This window comes from Aotus nancymaae, unplaced genomic scaffold (genome assembly GCF_030222135.1).
Source record: "Aotus nancymaae isolate 86718 unplaced genomic scaffold, 86718_ANA_hifiasm-v0.15.2.pri h1tg000011l, whole genome shotgun sequence".
NCBI lineage: Eukaryota > Metazoa > Chordata > Mammalia > Primates > Aotidae > Aotus > Aotus nancymaae.
The window spans coordinates 88,233,492-88,251,114 of record NW_026988422.1 but is presented as its reverse complement, the minus strand read 5'-3'; positions in this window follow the sequence as shown (position 1 = coordinate 88,251,114).

Sequence of the window (17,623 nt, the reverse complement as noted above, 5' to 3'; positions counted from 1 at the left end):
CTGGCTCTGTCCCGACAGGCCCTGCCTAGGCCAGGTCACAGTGATGACCTGGTTTCCTCATCCGTAAATGGGGCCAATGACACTGACCTCGCGGGGCCATCGGGGTCCATCTTCCTCCCTGCACTCAGTGCACCGAGCTGGCCAGCGCCGCACCTGGACAGGGAGCCCAGCCCCCAGCACAGCGCAGGGCCTTCCAGCGTGGCTGCGCAGCGCGGTGGGGCCGAGCTGCACTTTCATTTTGTAAGGCAGCTGTGCAATCGTTCTTCCTTAAAAATACATATATATTTATTTATTTTGTTAGAGACAGGGCCTGGCTCTGTTTCTCTGTTGCCTGGGCTGGAGTACAGGGGCACCATCGTAGCCCACTGCAGCCTCAAACTCCTGGACTCAAGCGATCCTCCCGCTTCAGCCTCCTGAACAGCCGGGACTACAGGCGTGCACCACCACACACCCAGCCAAAATCGCCGTCTTTCTTGAGAGAGTCATCAGAAAAATACAACATGGAAACAACCTTGTCTCTTTTTTTGGTATTAAAAAAAAATAACCGGGCGCGGTGGCTCACGCCTGTAAATCCAGCACTTTGAGAGGCCGAGGTGAGCGGATCACAAGGTCAAGAGACGGAGACCATCCTGGCCAACATGGTGAAACCCTGTCTCTACTAAAAATACCAAAACTAGCAGGGCGTGATGGTGTGCACTTGTAGTCCCAGCTACTCGGGAGGCTGAGGTGGCAGAATCACTTGAACCCGGGAGGCAGAGGTTGCAGTGAGCCGAGATTACGCCGCTGCACTCCAGCCTGATGACAGAGCGAGACTCCATCTCAAAAAAAATTAAAATAGATAAATAAAGAAAAAAGAAAGAATTCCATTTAACCTTTGAGTGAACATTTCTCCTGCTGTGAGGAGTGTGCCCCTCGACTCTCGTAAGAACAGCTGTGACCATGGATTGAAAAGTTGGGGCTGAGGTTTTGGACCGTCTGCAACACTCAGGACTAGCGCTGGAGGGATCCTAAGGGTGTCAGGGGCTTAGTGTCCTGTGGCTACAACCAGTCACCACAACTTGGTGGCTCAAAACAGTAAAACGGGCAGGGCACAGTGGCTCACGCCTGTAATCTCAGCATTTTGGGAGGCCGAGGCGGGTGGATCACCTGAGGTCAGGAGTTCAAGACCAGCCTGGCCAACATGGCGAAACTCCGTCCCTACTAAAAATACAAAAAATTAGCTGGGCCTGGTGTCGTGCACCTGTAGTCTCAGCTACTCTGGAGGCTGAGGCAGGAGAATTGCTTGAACTCGGGAGGTGGAGGTTGCAGTGAGCCCAGATCGAGCCATTGCACTCCAGCCTGGGCGACAAGAGCAAATTCCGTCTCGAACAACATCAGCAACAACAAAAGGTTCTGACTGCTCTGAAGGCCAGAGTCCACTCTTTCATCTTTTGTTGCCACAAATAACAGCCTCATTCCCATGCCAGATCCCAGCCTGCAGACTGGGCGCCATCTCACCCACCGGTAGGGACAGCAGGGCTGGGCCGAGGCAGCCAGAGTACCTGGCTCAGGTGAGGGACTGCCCAGACGCTGGTGTCACAGTGGCAGGAAGGTCACCAGGCACAGCCTGGCGAGGTGGCACCTGCGGTCTCAGCTGCTCAGGAGGCTGAGGTGGGAGGATCGTTTGAGCCTGGGAGGTGGAGGCTGCAGTGACTAGGACTGCACCACTGCATGCGGGGAGGCCAGAGGGTGCTTGGGAGCAACGTCTGTTGCGAAATTTAAAAATGGACACCAGGCCTGCAGGACCCAGGACAGTCACCATCAGGTGGAGAAGCTCTATGCAAAGACAAACCACTCCAAGTCAAACCCGAGGGGCGGGGCTCACCTGATGGGAGGGGCAGCTACGGGGACCTTGCCCAATGTGAGGCCCAGATGGGATCGGGCACCCAGGAAGGGAGGCCCAGATGGCCCTTGATGCTGAGACCCTCAGGGGCTGTGGGCGGAGGGAGGCAGCTGGGGAGCTGGAGGTCACGGGCCTGCCTGGCTCCTCACTGCCCTGCAGCTGCTCTGGCAGTCACCAAGGGTCACAGCATGGCTTTGTCATCAGCCACTGCTCACTGACCACAGGCCCTGGGCCTGTCACCCGGCTCGTGCTGCTGGTGGGAGCGTCTGAGGTCGCCAGCGCTGGGAGCCGCCCGTGTGGAGTCTGCGCTCACTCACTGGCTCACTGTCCGCCTCTTCCCTGCCCCGCTGTCCCTCGCTCAGGCACCCTCCACAAGGTGCTCCCCAGGGCACCCCAGGTAGTGAGGAGGCCACAGTGAAGCCCACTGCGACCCACGAAGAGAGGCAGGAATGAGGAAGGAAGCCCCGAGGGCCACCCCTGCCTCGGGCACTGGGCCCTGCCCTCCAGGCTCAGGCCACAGTTGGCCCCTTCAGACACTCTTCAGACAGGGCCTGGGAGGGGCAGCGCCGGGATCTGCTCACTGCCCTGTCCTCCGCCTTGTCGAAACGGTGACAGGGAGAGAGGACCACCCAGACTCCTGACCTATAGAATAGCTCTCCCAGGTGCTACTGCGAGGAAGACATCTGCACGCCAGGGGCAGGAGCGGTTCAGAAGCAGCCCCACAGGCTCTCCGGAAGGCGCTGTGTCTCAGGAGACCCATCCACGCCCACCCACCTCCGACCATCCCCACTCTGCCTGGCATGCAGCGACAGCCCAGGGAGAGGCTGCGTAGCCAGGGAGGCAGGGAGCGTTTTGCTGGGAATTCTGGGATCCTCCTGCCTGGAGTTGGTCCAGGGGAGCACAGCCTGGGGGGGCCACATTCTCGTGGCCCTGCAGCCTCCTGGCCTTGTGGGAGGGACATGGCTTGAGGGGACAACATATGGGGGCATCGCATATTGAGGACTCTTTTTTTTTCTTTTGAGACAGAGTCTCGCTCTGTAACCCAGGCTGAAGTGCCATGGCGCGATCTCAGCTCACGGCAGCCTCCACCTCCTGGGCTCAGGCGATCCTCCCACCTCAGTCCCCTGAAGAGCTGGGACCACAGGCAGGCACCACCACACCGTTTTTTGTTTGTTTGTTTGTTTTTAGAGACAGGGTTTCACCACATTGCCCAGGCTGGTCTTAAACTTCTGGACTCAAGTAATCCACCTGCCTCAGCCTCCCAAAATGCTGGGATTACAGGCGTGAAGCACCACACCCAGCTTTTTTTTTCTCTTTGAGACAGGGTGTTGCTCCGTCACCCAGGCTGAAGTTGAGTGCAGTGGTGCAGTCTCAGCTCACTGCAGCCTCCGCCTCCTGGGCTTAGGTGATCCTCCCACCTCAGCCTCCTGAGTAGCTGGGATCACAGGCACGTGCCACCATGCCCAGCCGCCCAGCTAATTTTTAAATTTTTTGTAGGGATAGGATCTCACTGTGTTGCCCAGACTGGTCTTGAACTTCTGGTCTCAAGCAATCCACCCGCCTTGGCCTCCCAAGGTGCTGGGATCACAGGCGTGAGCCAGTCCCAGCCCTAGCCCTGCTCTCGGGCAGTGAACATGTGAATGGGAGCACACTGAATGGTCGCCGGCGGCCGCACTCCTGAGGGACAGCTCACTGTGGACAGGCGAGTCCAGCACTTGCTGCCTCCTGTCTTCATCCATAACTTGGGAGTGGTGACTGCCCCACAGACCTGGTGGGGCATTAATTCAGATACTACACGTCCGACGCCTAAGACGAACCTGGCACAGAGCCGCGCTCAAAAGCATAGTTAGATCTTCGTTTAGCCTCCTCCTGGGTTTCCCCAATCCTGCCAGGACAGACGGTCTTCCGTGAAAGGTCCGCCTGTTCCCAAGAACGGTCCTAGAGGGCGCCAGGCGGCGGGTCTTGAATGGATCGGGCGGGTTTCGCTTTCCCGCGAGTTGTCGCCCGCGGCCGCCAGGGTGCAGCAGCTGCGAAGGGCGCCATAGACCTGGGGCCCCGCCACCGCGGAGGCCTTCACAGGCTGTACCCAGACCTTTCCTAAATCCTTACCTGCCTGTACAGGCACTCGTGGAAAACACGTGACACTGCTTTGTGTGTATGCATTCATCAAGCTTTTTATTTTGAAATAGTTCCCAATTTACAGAAAGTGGCAAACAGTGCAGAGAGACCTGGATACTCCTGTCACACAATCCCCAGCCGTGCACATGGCCCTTCCTGTCACACAATCCCCAGCCGTGCACGTGGCCCTTCCTGTCACACAATCCCCAGCCGTGCACGTGGCCCTTCCTGTCACACAATCCCCAGCCGTGCACATGGCCCTTCCTGTCACACAATCCCCAGCCGTGCACGTGGCCCTTCCTGTCACACAATCCCCAGCCGTGCACGTGGCCCTTCCTGTCACACAATCCCCAGCCGTGCACATGGCCCTTCCTGTCACACAATCCCCAGCCGTGCACGTGGCCCTTCCTGTCACACAATTCCCAGCCGTGCACGTGGCCCTTCCTGTCACACAATCCCCAGCCGTGCACGTGGCCCTTCCTGTCACACAATCCCCAGCCGTGCACGTGGCCCTTCCTGTCACACAATCCCCAGCCGTGCACATGGCCCTTCCTGTCACACAATCCCCAGCCGTGCACGTGGCCCTTCCTGTCACACAATCCCCAGCCGTGCACGTGGCCCTTCCTGTCACACAATCCCCAGCCGTGCACGTGGCCCTTCCTGTCACACAATCCCCAGCCGTGCACGTGGCCCTTCCTGTCACACAATCCCCAGCTGTGCACGTGGCCCTTCCTGTCACACAATCCCCAGCCGTGCACGTGGCCCCGCGGTCCCTTCTCTGGCTCCTCCTGCTTCTGTGCTACTTGAGAATAAGTTTCGGACTTCAGGCTTGGTCCCCTAAGCCGCTCAGAGAGTGTTTTGGAAATCAACAAACTCTCTCCCAAGCAATTGCAGTGAACCGTGAAAAATCAGGAAGCCACCAGTGACCCCTCAACTCCGCAGAGCCCCTGCCGATTCTCCGCTGTCTCGACGACATCCTCTGCGGGTCTTTGTGGGACGGCCCTCCTCACTCTGGCCTTGTCTGTTTGCTGTGGGGTCTGCATTTCCAGGAGGAACCCTCTGAGCGGTGAGACTTCCCTCTCTCGGCACCCTACCGGAGGCCACAGGGCCACGCCGGCCATCGCGGTGATGGCAACCCTCGTCACTTGGGTACAATGGTGTCTGCCACCCCCCCCACTGGAAAGTTAATTAGTCTTAATTTTGCATTGATTAATGAATAAGCAATTATTCCACCATTTCTGGGGAGAGGATTTGAGGTTTCCACTATGAGGTCAGGCTCACCCTTCTCTCTCATGCACGTGCGTGTGTGTCTCCATCCATTTTGTCTTGCTATAAAAGATTAGTTGAGACTGTATAATTTATAAGAAAAAAAAAGAGGTTTACTTAGCTCATGGTTCTACAGACTGAGAAGTTCAAGGGCATGGCCCTGGTGAGGACTTTCATTCTGTGTCACAAAATGGTAGAGAAGGCTGGGCGTGGTGGCTCACGCCTGTAATCCCAGCACTTTGGGAGGCTGAGGCCGACGGATCACCTGAGGTTGGGAGTTCAAGAGCAGCCTGGCCAACATGGAGAAAAACCCTCTCTCTACTAAAATACAAAAATGAGCCAGGCGTCTATAATCCCAGCTACTCAGGAGGCTGAGGCACAAGAATCACTTGAACCTGGGAGGCAGAGGTTGCAGTGACCCGAGATCACACCATTGTACTCCAGCCTGAGCGACAGAGCAAAACTCCATCCCCTCCCCAAAATAACAATAACCCAAGATCTGGGCACTAGGGCTGCTCACTGTTTGCAGAGCTGCAGAAAATATGTTATGTCTATACACACATACGGATATACATCTGTCTTTCCATACTGAAATGGATTTGGACTGACATCTCCAGTTTCAATCTGCCCAGGCAGAGGTTGGTCCAGCCTGACCACTTTCCTAACTTCAACTCCCGTCTCCAAAATGAGACTCCCCACATTCTTTATCTTGGATGCTTCTACTTATGTGTGCGATCCCCAGCCCCCTGCAAGGTCTCGTTCCTGGCTCCCTTGGCAGGCTAAAAGCTGGGCCTCATGGAGGAGGAGGGAAAGGGAAGAAATGAAGGGCCTGAGGTTTCACCCTGTTTGCAGGTGAACAGGCGAGCCTGCCAGCGTTATGAACGTGGGTAAAAGACATGAGACGCCTGGGTCTGAGACAAGGACTTTGTTACTCGCACACAGCCGACAGCACGAGCGCCGTTCCCCCCAGCCCCCAAGCCCCACGGACAACGAGGAGTGGCCCTGGTGGATGCTGTGCACACAGCTAAGGACCCCTGAGACAGGAAACACTGATCTTTTAAAGGACTGCTGGCAAACCTGTCCAGTATCTGCCCCAGAGGGAGAAGCTATCTTTACTATCTTGGACAGGAAGCAAATTTGCCCTCTGCCTGCAAAGAGACACATGCGTGATGCTGAGGATTCGTGTGTGGACATTGCGACGCCAGGGCCTGAGCTGAGACCCCAGCACTGCCCGTTACTCTCTGGGACCCTGGACCAGTGACCCAACCCCTCTGTGCCTCGCTGTCCTCATCTGGAAAATGGAGACAATAACCGTATCCAGGTCACTGGTTTCTTAGGAAGATTAACAAGACCAATATCTAATGCGCCAGGGTCACCTCTGCTGGAAGGGCTAGGTGGGTTGCACACAGGGCCGTGGATGGCTTTTCTGAGCAGGTGCTTTTGAGCCTAGACCAGTGGAAGTGGGAGCAGCCTTGCAGCTGATCTGGGTCAGGCGCAGGGCAAAGGCCCAGGGCCGGGAGCACTTCAGGCTCTCGGGAAGTAGTGAGAATCCAGGGGAGCCAGAGCCCGGGAAGGCAGGCATCGGCACCCACACCGGAGTCTACTCTGAGCACCTTAGGGGGGTGCCAGGGCTCCCGAGCGAGGCCAGTACGCCAGCTCGCATTGAAGGGCCCCTGGCGGGCGTGGAAGTGCATGGATTCTCAGGAGCAGCTACAAACGTCTGGGGGCGGCTGGGTCCAGGTGAGATTCTGAGCCCAGCAGCAGCGGGCGGGCAGATTCCAGGTCGGTGCGAAGGTGGGGCTGGGGACGCTGCAGGCAGGTGGGAGGCGGAGGTGAAAGAAGGAGGCTGCAGGAGGAACCCAACGCTTGGGATGAGTCCCAGGTGGCTGACTAAGTGACGAGGCAGGACACTTCGGGCGGGGGCAAGAGTTCTGTTGAGACGCGTTAGGTTCCAGTGTCCAGGAGACGCTGAGAGGAGGAGGAGCTGGACACCCACGTGCAGAGGCCTAGGCACGGCGGTAGAGGTGCGTAGGGGTGACCTCCGTGCACAGCCCCCTTCTAAGTCCCATAAGTCGGGTGGGCCCCACCAACAAGCCCCGTCACAGTTGACCTGGCAGCATTTCCTCTCTCGGTGGTGGTCTCCTTTCCCGTTACCCACGTTCAGTGGTTTCCAGCAGCCCCGCTTTCTGAGCTTGCAGCCCGTGGTTCTCTGCTCAGGCTGGGGTCAGGCAGCGCGTCTGCAGCTCAGGTCCCCTTCCGAGCTCACTCCCGTCGCCGCGGAAGCCGGTGCGTGTGCGGGTGGACTCGGGGCCCTGTCCCCTTGTGGGTGTCATTGACGGCCGCTCCCTGCTGCTGGGGCTGCTCTGATTCCTTCTGACGTCCCTCCCCCATCTTCAAACCAGCATGAGCAACTCGAAGTCTTCCCGTGCTTGGACCCCCCGACTCCCCCTCCTGCCACCAGCCACAGAACACTGCCCCCTTTTCACGGCTACCGGGACTAGGTCAGGCCCACTCAGGAATCAGTGTTAAGCTCCACTCTGCCGTGTACAGTGGCACGACCTTGGGAGTGAAACCTCCCCACAGTCACCAGTTCCAGCGGCTGGCGCAGGGGAATCCGGGAGGGCGCATGTTTTTAGAATTCAGCCTGAACTGGGGCGCTTAAAATAAGGGCACAGCTGTCAGGCAGAGGGGCCGAGGGAGTAGGCAGTGACAGAGGGGTGGGGCGGGGCACAGGCATAGACAATGGAGTTTACTCTGAGCACCTGAGCTGGGGGGGGGTGCCGGGGTGCTGGGGGCTCCTGAGCAGAGGTCAATGTGGCCAACTTGCATTAGAGGGCCCAGCTACCCTGGGAGGGGGAGGAGGGCAGGGATGTACAGGGGCCCAGGGGCAGGGGCTGGAGGGTTGGGCAGGGCCACAAAATTTGGCCCAAGGTCCCCAGTGGCTTGGAGCGGAGAGGAGAGGAGAGTGGAGGAGGCTGGCAAGGATCATAAAGGCCTCAGGAGGCCAGCGTGGCGGCTCACGACTGTAATCCCAGCACTTTGGGAGGCTGCAGGGAAAAGATCAATTGAGGCCAGGAGTTCAAGACTAGCCTGGGCAGCACAGGAAAATCCTATCTCTACCAAAAATACAAAAAGTAGCCGGGCATGGTGGCGCGTACCTGTGGTCCCAGCTATTCGGGAGGTTGAGGCTGCAGTGAGCCACGACTGTGCCACTGGTGGAGAAAGAGCACATCCCGGAAGTTTGAGACCAAGAACAGCACAAGAAGCTGTGGCCACGAGGACGTGGGAAGGTTCCGGGGGCTTGCTAGTATGAAAGGAAAATAAATACGGGGACCCCAGGACCACTAAGCCAAGGTGAAACGCCAGCCTGGGAACTGCTGGCAGGCAAACGTCCCTCCCCGTAGCTACTCCTAAACAACACAGCTACAAATATTAAAAAGCCACAAACCTCCCGCACAAATTGCCCACAAGGAAACTCCCTGTGGTTTGTCTGTTCCCCGCAGAAGGTGCCCCCACTCCTTGCTTCCAGTTTTCTCACCTTTTTGGACCAAACCAATGTATTTCCTTTTTTCTTTTTTTTTTTTTTGAGATGGAGTCTCGCTCTATTGCCCGGGCTAGAGTGCAGTGGCACAATCTTAGCTCACTGCAACCTCCATATGCTGGGTTCAAGCGATTCTCCTGCCTCAGCCTCCCAAGTAAATGGGATTACAGACATGCACCACCACACCCGGCTAATTTTTGTATTTTTGTAGAGACAGGGTTTCACCATGTTGGCCAGGCTGGTCTTGAACTCCTGACCTCAGGTGATCTGCCTGCCTCAGCCTCCCAAAGTACCGGGATTACAAGCGTGAGCCACTGGGCCCCGCCTTCTGTATTTCTTAAATGTGTTTGATTGATGTCTCATGTCTCCCTAAAGTGTATAAAACCAAGCTGCACCCCAACCGCCTTGAGCACATGCTCTCAGGACCTCCTGAGGGCTGTGTCACGGGCCATGGCCACTCATATTTGGCTCAAAATAAATCTCTCCAAATTTTTTACAGAGTTTGACTCTTTTCATTGACATGTTACCGGTGAAAGGTGCCTGAGCTGCTGGCAGTGGGTCTGCACAGGTCTGCAGCAGCTTCAATTCTTGCCTCCTCAGGAGAATTTGACGGAGGGGCATAAGGCGGAAGCAGAGACCGAGGTAAGTTTCACAGTAGGGGTGAAAGTTTATTAAAGAGCTTTAGAACAGGAATGAAAGAAAGGAATGCACACTTGGAAGAGGGCCAGGTGGATGACGTGAGAAACCAAGTGCATGGCAATCTATGCAACTTTTTTTTTTTTTGAGACAGAGTCTCGCTCTGTTGCCCAGGCTGGAGTGCAGTGGCACAATCTTGCCCCACTGCAACTTCTGCGCCCTGCGCTCAAGCAATTCTCCTGCCTCAGCCTCCTCAGTAGCTGGGATTACAGGCATGCACCATCAAGACCAGCTAATTTTTTTGTGTTTTTAGCAGAGATGGGGTTTTAGCATGTTGGCCAGGATGGTCGTGAACTCCTGAGCTCAAGTGGTCCACCCACCTCGGCCCTCCCAAATTGCTGCCATCGATGAAACCCCATCTCTACTAAAAATACAAAATGGCTGGGTGTGGTGGTGCACACCTGTAATCCCAGCTACTGGGGAAGCTGAGGCAGGAGAATCGCTTAAACCCAGCAGGTGGAGGTTGCGGTGAGCTGAGATTGCGCCACTGCACTCCAGCCTGGGTGACAGAGCAAGACTCTGTCTCAAAAAAGGAAAAAAAACATTGTATAGATTCTCATGCACTTATCTCAGAAAAAAAAAAAAAGAAAAAGATTTAGCAGGACTTGGTCTCCTTTTCAGACCCAGGAGTCAAAGCCGTGTAACTCAGTGGCACGAGGGCTTTGAAAGCACATGCAGAAAATTACACAGATGTAATAACTTCAATTTAAAACACTTTAATCTCAGTTTTTTCTAAGCAAATCACAACTTAGTAATGACGACATCAGAATTACTTAAAGTATAAAAAGCCAGTTACTCAAAGGCAAAAAAAAAAGACCTCCTAGGCCGGGCGCAGTGGCTCACACCTGTAATCCCAGCACTTTGGGAGGCCGAGGCGGGTGGATCATGAGGTCAAGAGATCAAGACCATCCTGGTCAACATGGTGAAACCCTGTCTCTATTAAAAATACAAACATTAGCTGGGTGTGGTTGTGGGTGCCTGTAGACCCAGCTACTCAGGAGGCTGAGGCAGGAGAATCGCCTGAACCCAGGAGGAGGAGGTTGCAGTGAGCCGAGATTGCGCCATTGCACTCCAGCCTGGGTAACAAGAGAGAAACTCTGTCTCAAAAAAAAAAAAAAAAAAAAAAAGACCTCCTGCAGTGTGCTGCTGTTCCCATGGGGGATCCGTTTAGATCACCAGCAAGTCACAACTAATGACAAGCCACTTGAATTAGTGAGACATAGAGTGTTTCTGGGGTCATAGTGAAAATTTTGGGATTCATAATTTAAAGCCAAGAGCACAGAATATTATGTAGGAAGGAAACATTTCCTTTAGACCTCTAGGACAAAACATTTTTTAGCATCAGGCCACAATAAACAGCACCTAAAGAATAGAAAACTTACAGGAGTTAAACACTAGTTGAAGGACAGAGTTATTCTTTCAGGCCTATTAAAAGGGGAGAGAAAGCTGAAAACAGCAAGACACAATAAAGTTGAACTTTGCATAAAGAAATAATAATGTGATGTAACTTTGTTAAGAGCAATGCAATACCTTAGGAAAATGTCATTGTTCTAGCCTTTTTTTTCTTTGAGACGGAGTTTTGCTCTTGTCGCCCAGGCTGGAGTGCAGTGGCGTGATCTCGGCTCACCGCAACCTCTACCTCCCAGGTTCAAGTGATTCGCCTGCCTCAGCCTCCTGAGTAGCTGGGACTACAGGCATGCACCACCACACCCACTAACTCTGTATTTTCAGTAGAGAGGGGGTTTCTCCATGTTGGTCAGGCTGTTCTCGAACTCCTGACCTCAGTTGATCTGCCTGCCTTGGGCTCCCAAAGTGCTGGGATTACAGGTCTGAGCCACTGTACCCAGCCTGTTCTGAACAATTTTTTAGTAAGTTTTTAAATATCAAAACCCAATCTCCAGAAAGACCATTATAAACAATTTCCCTTTAATTATGACAATTATAAAAGTTTTTTTCCATAAATCCTCTTATTATGATTTATACAGACCATTCGTGACATGCTTGGACTTTCTGGTTTGTCCTGAACATCCCTCTTCATGAACAAGCATTTCATTTTATTCTAGGACAAAATTTACCAAACAAGATTTGTTCTCATACAAAATTATTTTTCTCTAAGCTTTTTTTTTTTTTTTTTTTTAAATGGAGTCTCACTCTGTCACACAGGCTGGAGTGCAGTGGCATGATCTCGGCTCACTGCAACCTCTGCCTCCCAGGTTTAAGGAATTCTCCTGCCTCAGCTTTCCAAGAGCTGGGATTACAGGCATGTGCCACCATGCCTGACTAATTTTTGTATTTTTGTAGAGATGGGGTTTCACCATGTTGGCTAGGCTGGTCTTGAACTTCTGACCTCAGATGATCCGCCTTAGCCTCCCAAAGTGCTAGGAATACAGGCATCAGCCACTGTGCTCAGCCAACTTTTTTTTTATATTAAAAATACCTCTTTATTTTTATACCTTTCTTTTTTTTGTTCTTTTCTTTCTGTGTTTTTTTTTTTTTTTTTGAGACAGAGTTTCACTCTAGTTGCCCAGGCTGGAGTGCAATGCTGTGATCTCAGCTCACTGCAACCTCCGCCTCCCGGGTTCAAGTCATTCTTCTGCCTCAGCCTCCCAAGTAGCTGGGATTACAGGCACGTGCCACCACATCCAGCTAATTTCATATTTTACTAGAGATGGGGTTTGACATGTTGGTAAGGCTGGTCTTGAACTCCTGACCTCAGGTGATCCACCCACCTTGGCCTCACGAAGTGCTGGGATTAGTCATGAGCCACCATGCCCAGCCATGACCTTTTAAACTTCCTTTACACCTCTCTTATTTCCTGGTTTCCTTTACCTTGTTTTATATATAACCTTTAAATAAGCTTTAAATTAGACAAAAGTTGGGCAGGTGTGGTGACTCACGCCTGGAATTCCAGTACTTTGCAGGAGGCTGAGGCAGATAGATTACTTGAGGTAAGGAGTTTGAGACCAGCCTGGCCAAAATGGTAAAACCCTGTCTCTACTAAAAACATAACAATTAGCCAGGCACAGTGGCAGGTACCTGTAATCCAACCACTCAGGAGGCTGAGGCAGGAGAATCACTCCCAGAAGTGGAGATCACACCACTGCACTCCAGCCTGGGCCAGAGAGCGAGACTCAGTCTCAAAAAATATGCATATATAATAGCCGGGTGCGGTGGCTCAGGCCTGGAATCCCAGGACTTCGGGAGGCAGAGGCGGGTGGATCACCTGAGGTCAGGAGTTTGAGAGCAGCCTGACCAACATGGAGAAACCCCATCTTTATTAAAAACATAAAATTAGCCGGGTGTGGTGGTGCATGCCTGTAATTCCAGCTACTCGATAGGCTGAGGCAGCAGAATCACTTGAACCCGGGAGGTGGAGGTTGCAGTGAGCTGAGACCGCGCCATTGCACTCCAGCCTGGGCAACAAGAGTGAAACTCTGTCTCAAAAAAAGAAAAGAAAAGAAAAAGAAAAAATAGTATGCTGACAATTCCTAAAACATTTTGAATATCACTTTACCGAAATTTTAACGCTAGCCTATTAAGATTTTACTTAAGTCACATGAACTTTACAAGCATTTAGGCTACATAACTTTAAGCGGATTTGGTACCTGAGGCCAAAAACACGTGACGAAATACATTTACGTACACATAAACACACACATACACACTCATACAAAGATCCTATAGTTTTCACTTTCGAACTCTAGCCATGAGATATTAATACAAACTCACTGGTTTGCAAAAACAGTAACAAAATGAAATGGTTGGATGCAAACAGTAACAGCAGGTCGGGCGCGGTGGCTCACGCCTGTAATCCCAGGACTTCGGGAGGCAGAGGCGGGTGGATCACGAGGTCAGGAGATGGAGACCATCCTGGCCAACATGCCAAGCTTGAATCCTCCTAGTACAGGTCGTCTCTGGCACCCCCACAAAGCCAGAGTAGAGGTAACACAACAGGAGCCAGAGCTTTAGACCTGAAAGGAACCTGTCCATGACTCTTGAAACTCCACAATGAACACAGCACCCCGAAAGGGGCGAGCGGCGCCGCTGTTCTGAGTTCTTTGCGGGGTTCGAGTCATTAGACGCCTTCTCCGGATTTTTGTCTTGGTACTGAAGTTGGTGAAGGGGAAGGAGAAACGGCGGGAGGAAGTGAGGCAGGAAGCAAACACAGAAACCAGGAGCACGGTTTTGTTTTTCTCTTTTGCCTCTGTGAGGAATTTTAGACACTTCAGAAAGTCCTTGTTCCCCATAATTTGGAATTCTCATTTGGATTCTTCCAAGTCTGGGAGAGTGGGTGAGATTACCCAGTCTCGGACAGTGCTTTGGAGCAGTGTGCAAACGGACTAACACAGCACCGCCGGCTGACTCCTGGGGGTTTTGTAGACGGGTTCTTGCCACGTTACCCAAGCTGCTCTCAAACTCCTGAACTCAAATGATCCTCCCACCTCGGCCTCCCAAAATGGGGGGATTACAGGCGTGAACCGTCATGCCCAGCCCCAAAGGGGGCACTTTCTACCATTCAAATAGCGTCAGCTCTGCCAGTGGCCGTGGCTCTTTGTGACAAAAGTACTAAACAACATAAAGGAAAAGAAAAAGGTGGCTGAGAGGCGTGTCACAGGCGAGGGCGGCCCTGACAGGCGCGTCCTGAGCATCTCCTCGCTGGTGCTCTGGGGACTTCCTGGCACACGTGGGCCTGAGGTCCCCACCCTACGGCAGCCCCAACAGCCCCCAGCCCCAGGGTTGACCCCAGGAGTCAGGGTGAGTGATGAGGGGTGGCTGGGGCCACAGCAGCGTCCTGCCTGGAATCCGAGCTGCACCAAGGGCGTCCAGGCTACTCCCAAGTGAAGGGGCTCAGCTGTGAGGCTAAAAAGCCAAATGCCTTTTTCTTTTTTTTAATTAAAGAGAAGCTTTTCTTCCTTGACTAGGTAATACATATGCACGGGAGGTAATTCCAAAGGAACAAAAAGACAGACTTGGGGACTGCTAGCCTGGCCTGAACCCCAGCCACCAGGGCAGCACCCAGAGAGCCCGGGAATCCAGGCCTAGGTACTCTGTGAGACACAGAGTACTCATTGCTCTTATGTACTGAAGAGAAACATAGACTGCCCCGAAAAGGAACACTCAAAACAGCGGTCAACACCACCATTCAGATCAAGACAGCGATGGGCGCCAGGGCCTGGGAGACTCCCGTGCTGCCCGAGGGCCCTTCTCTGGCACGGCGCCCCTCCGCCTGTCTGAGCTTTCCACCTGTGCAAGAAGTCCTTACAGGAGTTTGGCTTCTCTCCCTGAACGACATTTGTGGGACCCATCCGTCTGTTTGCGTGCAGCCACGCTTGTTCACCTCATCTCACAACGGGGTGCTGCTGCTGAATGCACCCACCTCGTGTCCACTCTCTTGGGGACAGACATTCAGCTTGTTTTCAGATTGGAGCTTTCACCAAAAAAACTATAGAGAAGCCGGGCACAGTGGCTCACACCTGTATCCCAGCACTTTGGGAGGCCAAGGCAGGTGGATCACCTGAGGTCAGGAGTTCGAGACCAGCGTGGCCAACATAGTAAAACCCCTTCCCTACTAAAAATACAGAAAATTAGCCAGGTGTGGTGGTGGGCGCCTGTAATCTCAGCTACTCAGGAGGCTGAGGCAGAATTGCTTGAACCTGGGAGGCAGAGGTTGCAGTGAGCTGAGATCGCACCATTGCACTCCAGCATGGGCGACATAACGAGACTCTGTCCCCCAAAAATAAAATAAAAAACAGAGAGAGTTGAATCTCTAAGTTTAAATAAAAAGGTTGTATTTGGGTATAATATGTAAGAAGTGGATTGCAAGCCGGGACATACTTACAGGGAGAGACCAGGTGGAGGTAATAAAAGCTGGTCTCTAGTGTGTCCGGAGAACGAAGGGAAAAGGTGAGGCTTTCACTCGGGAAAGCGCAGGCTACACACATTATTTTGAAAGAAAGTATATTAGAGCTGGCAGCGTCTTGTAAGAGCTGGTGAATTTTTATTTTTCACAGTTTTAAATTAAATTCTTTTTTTATAGAGACAGGGTCTCACTATGTTGTCCAGGCTGGTCTTGAACTCCTGGCTTCAAGTGATCCTCCCACTTCAATCTCCCAGAATGCCGGGATTACTGGCCTGAGCCACTGTGCCTGGCCCTGAGCTGGTGAGTTCTGACAGGCGAGTGTTGGTAGTTGCTAGGCAGGACTTGGAATCTGGGAGTGAGTTAGGCTCTAGCAGTTTTGGGTTGGGCTTGTGAGACCACGTGTCAGGCAAGTGTTCTTGTATCAGCAGCTAGCTGTCCTTTTGTGACTTGTGTAGTAACCTGTGGCTTGGAAACATCTCGTGATAGTTCCTGTAATCAGGCACATCATATGTGGGAGACCTCCCTTCACGGCCTTCCCCAGCTCCATTTAGCCAGGGGATCGTCACAAGTGATTCCATTTTGAATCCGACAACTTTCACAAGGCTACTATGAATAACCCTGCCGTAAATTTTCTTGTACAAATCTTCCCTTTTGTGAACATACGCATGCCTTTCTCCTGTGCACATCCTACAAGCAATGGAGAGTCACAGGCTCCGGGTGCGCTCAGGTCTGGTAGACCCTGCCACGTAATCTACAAAGCGACAGTCCAGCTCACCGCTTTCCTGCTCTTCAGGGTTGTTTCGGTCTCCTTGGCACTTCGTATTGCCATAACAATTTAAGAATCAGTTTGTCGATTCCCATAAAAACAAGTTGGGATTTCGACTGCAACTGCATTGAATCAGAAGATAAATTTCAAGATCTCTGATCTCTTGACAGGAGCAGGCCTTCCAATCCATGTGCCTGGTACACTCCTCCGTTTGCTTAGACAGATTTCTCTCAGCAATGTCGTGTGGTTTCCTGTGAAGGTTGTGCATATAACGTGATGTTAGATTTATACCTATGTGCTGATGTTTTTAGTGGTTTGCAAAGGACATCATTAAAAAATTATTTTATAATGGTTTTTTTTTTTGCAATGGAGTCTCACACTGTCACCCGGCTAGAGTGCAATGGCGCGATCTCGGTTCACTGCAACCTCTGACTCCCAGATTCAAGAATTCTCCTGCCTCAGCCTCCCACGTAGCTGGGATTACAGGAGCCTGCCACCATGCCCAGCTAATTTTTCACATTTTTAGTAAAGATGGGGTTTCACTGTTGGCCAGGCTGGTCTTGAACACCTGACCTCATGATCCGCCCACCTTGCACTGCCAAAGTGCTGGGATTACAGGCATGAGCCACTGCACCCAGCCAATGGCTTCTTTCTTTCTTTCTTTTTCTTTCTTTCTTTCTTTCTCTTTCTTTCTTTTTTGTGATGAAGTCTTGCACTGTCGCCTGGGCTGGAGTGGAATGGTGCGATTTTGGCTTATTGCAACCTCTGCCTCCCAGGTTCAAGCAATTCTTCTGCCTCAGCCTCCCAAGCAGCTGGGAATACAGGTGCAAGCCACCACACCCAGTTAATTTTTTTTGTATTTTTAGTAGAGACAGGATTTCACCATGTTGGCCAGGCTGGTCTCAAACTCCTGACCTTGTGATCCTCCTGCCTTGGCCTCTGAAAGTGCTGGGATTAGACGTGTGAGCCACAGCACCCGGCAGCCAAGGGTTTCCTATATATACAAATAGAATTGATTTTCCTGTATTGACTGTATTAAAAAAGAAAAATCTAAGACCAGTTAAATATAACTGCATTTAATTAAGCAGAAAAAACATTCCTGTACACGGGAGACAGCCCAGACTGAACGTGGTTTAGAACGCACCACCCAGCAACTTGTGCGGGCTGTATTTACAGCTGCAGAAGAGGAGACGACACACAGAAGGGCCTGACTGGTTGCATTCGGTGTCTCCCTTGGGTCACGTTTCGGCGGCTTTCAGCCTCTGGCTGGCTGGACATTCAGCGCCATGATTGGCTGAGACTCACCTGCTTGTTACAAGCCCGTCCATCCTCTTTAGGTTAGTAAACAATTTGTTTACACATTAATTTTTCATTAATTTGAACAATGTATCTGGGGATTCCTTCAACCTGCCTCCCTCCCTCCTCCTTCTCTCTGCCCTTCCTCCTTCCCTTCCTGCTCCCTCTCTCCTTCCTTCCTCCATCCATCCATCCCTG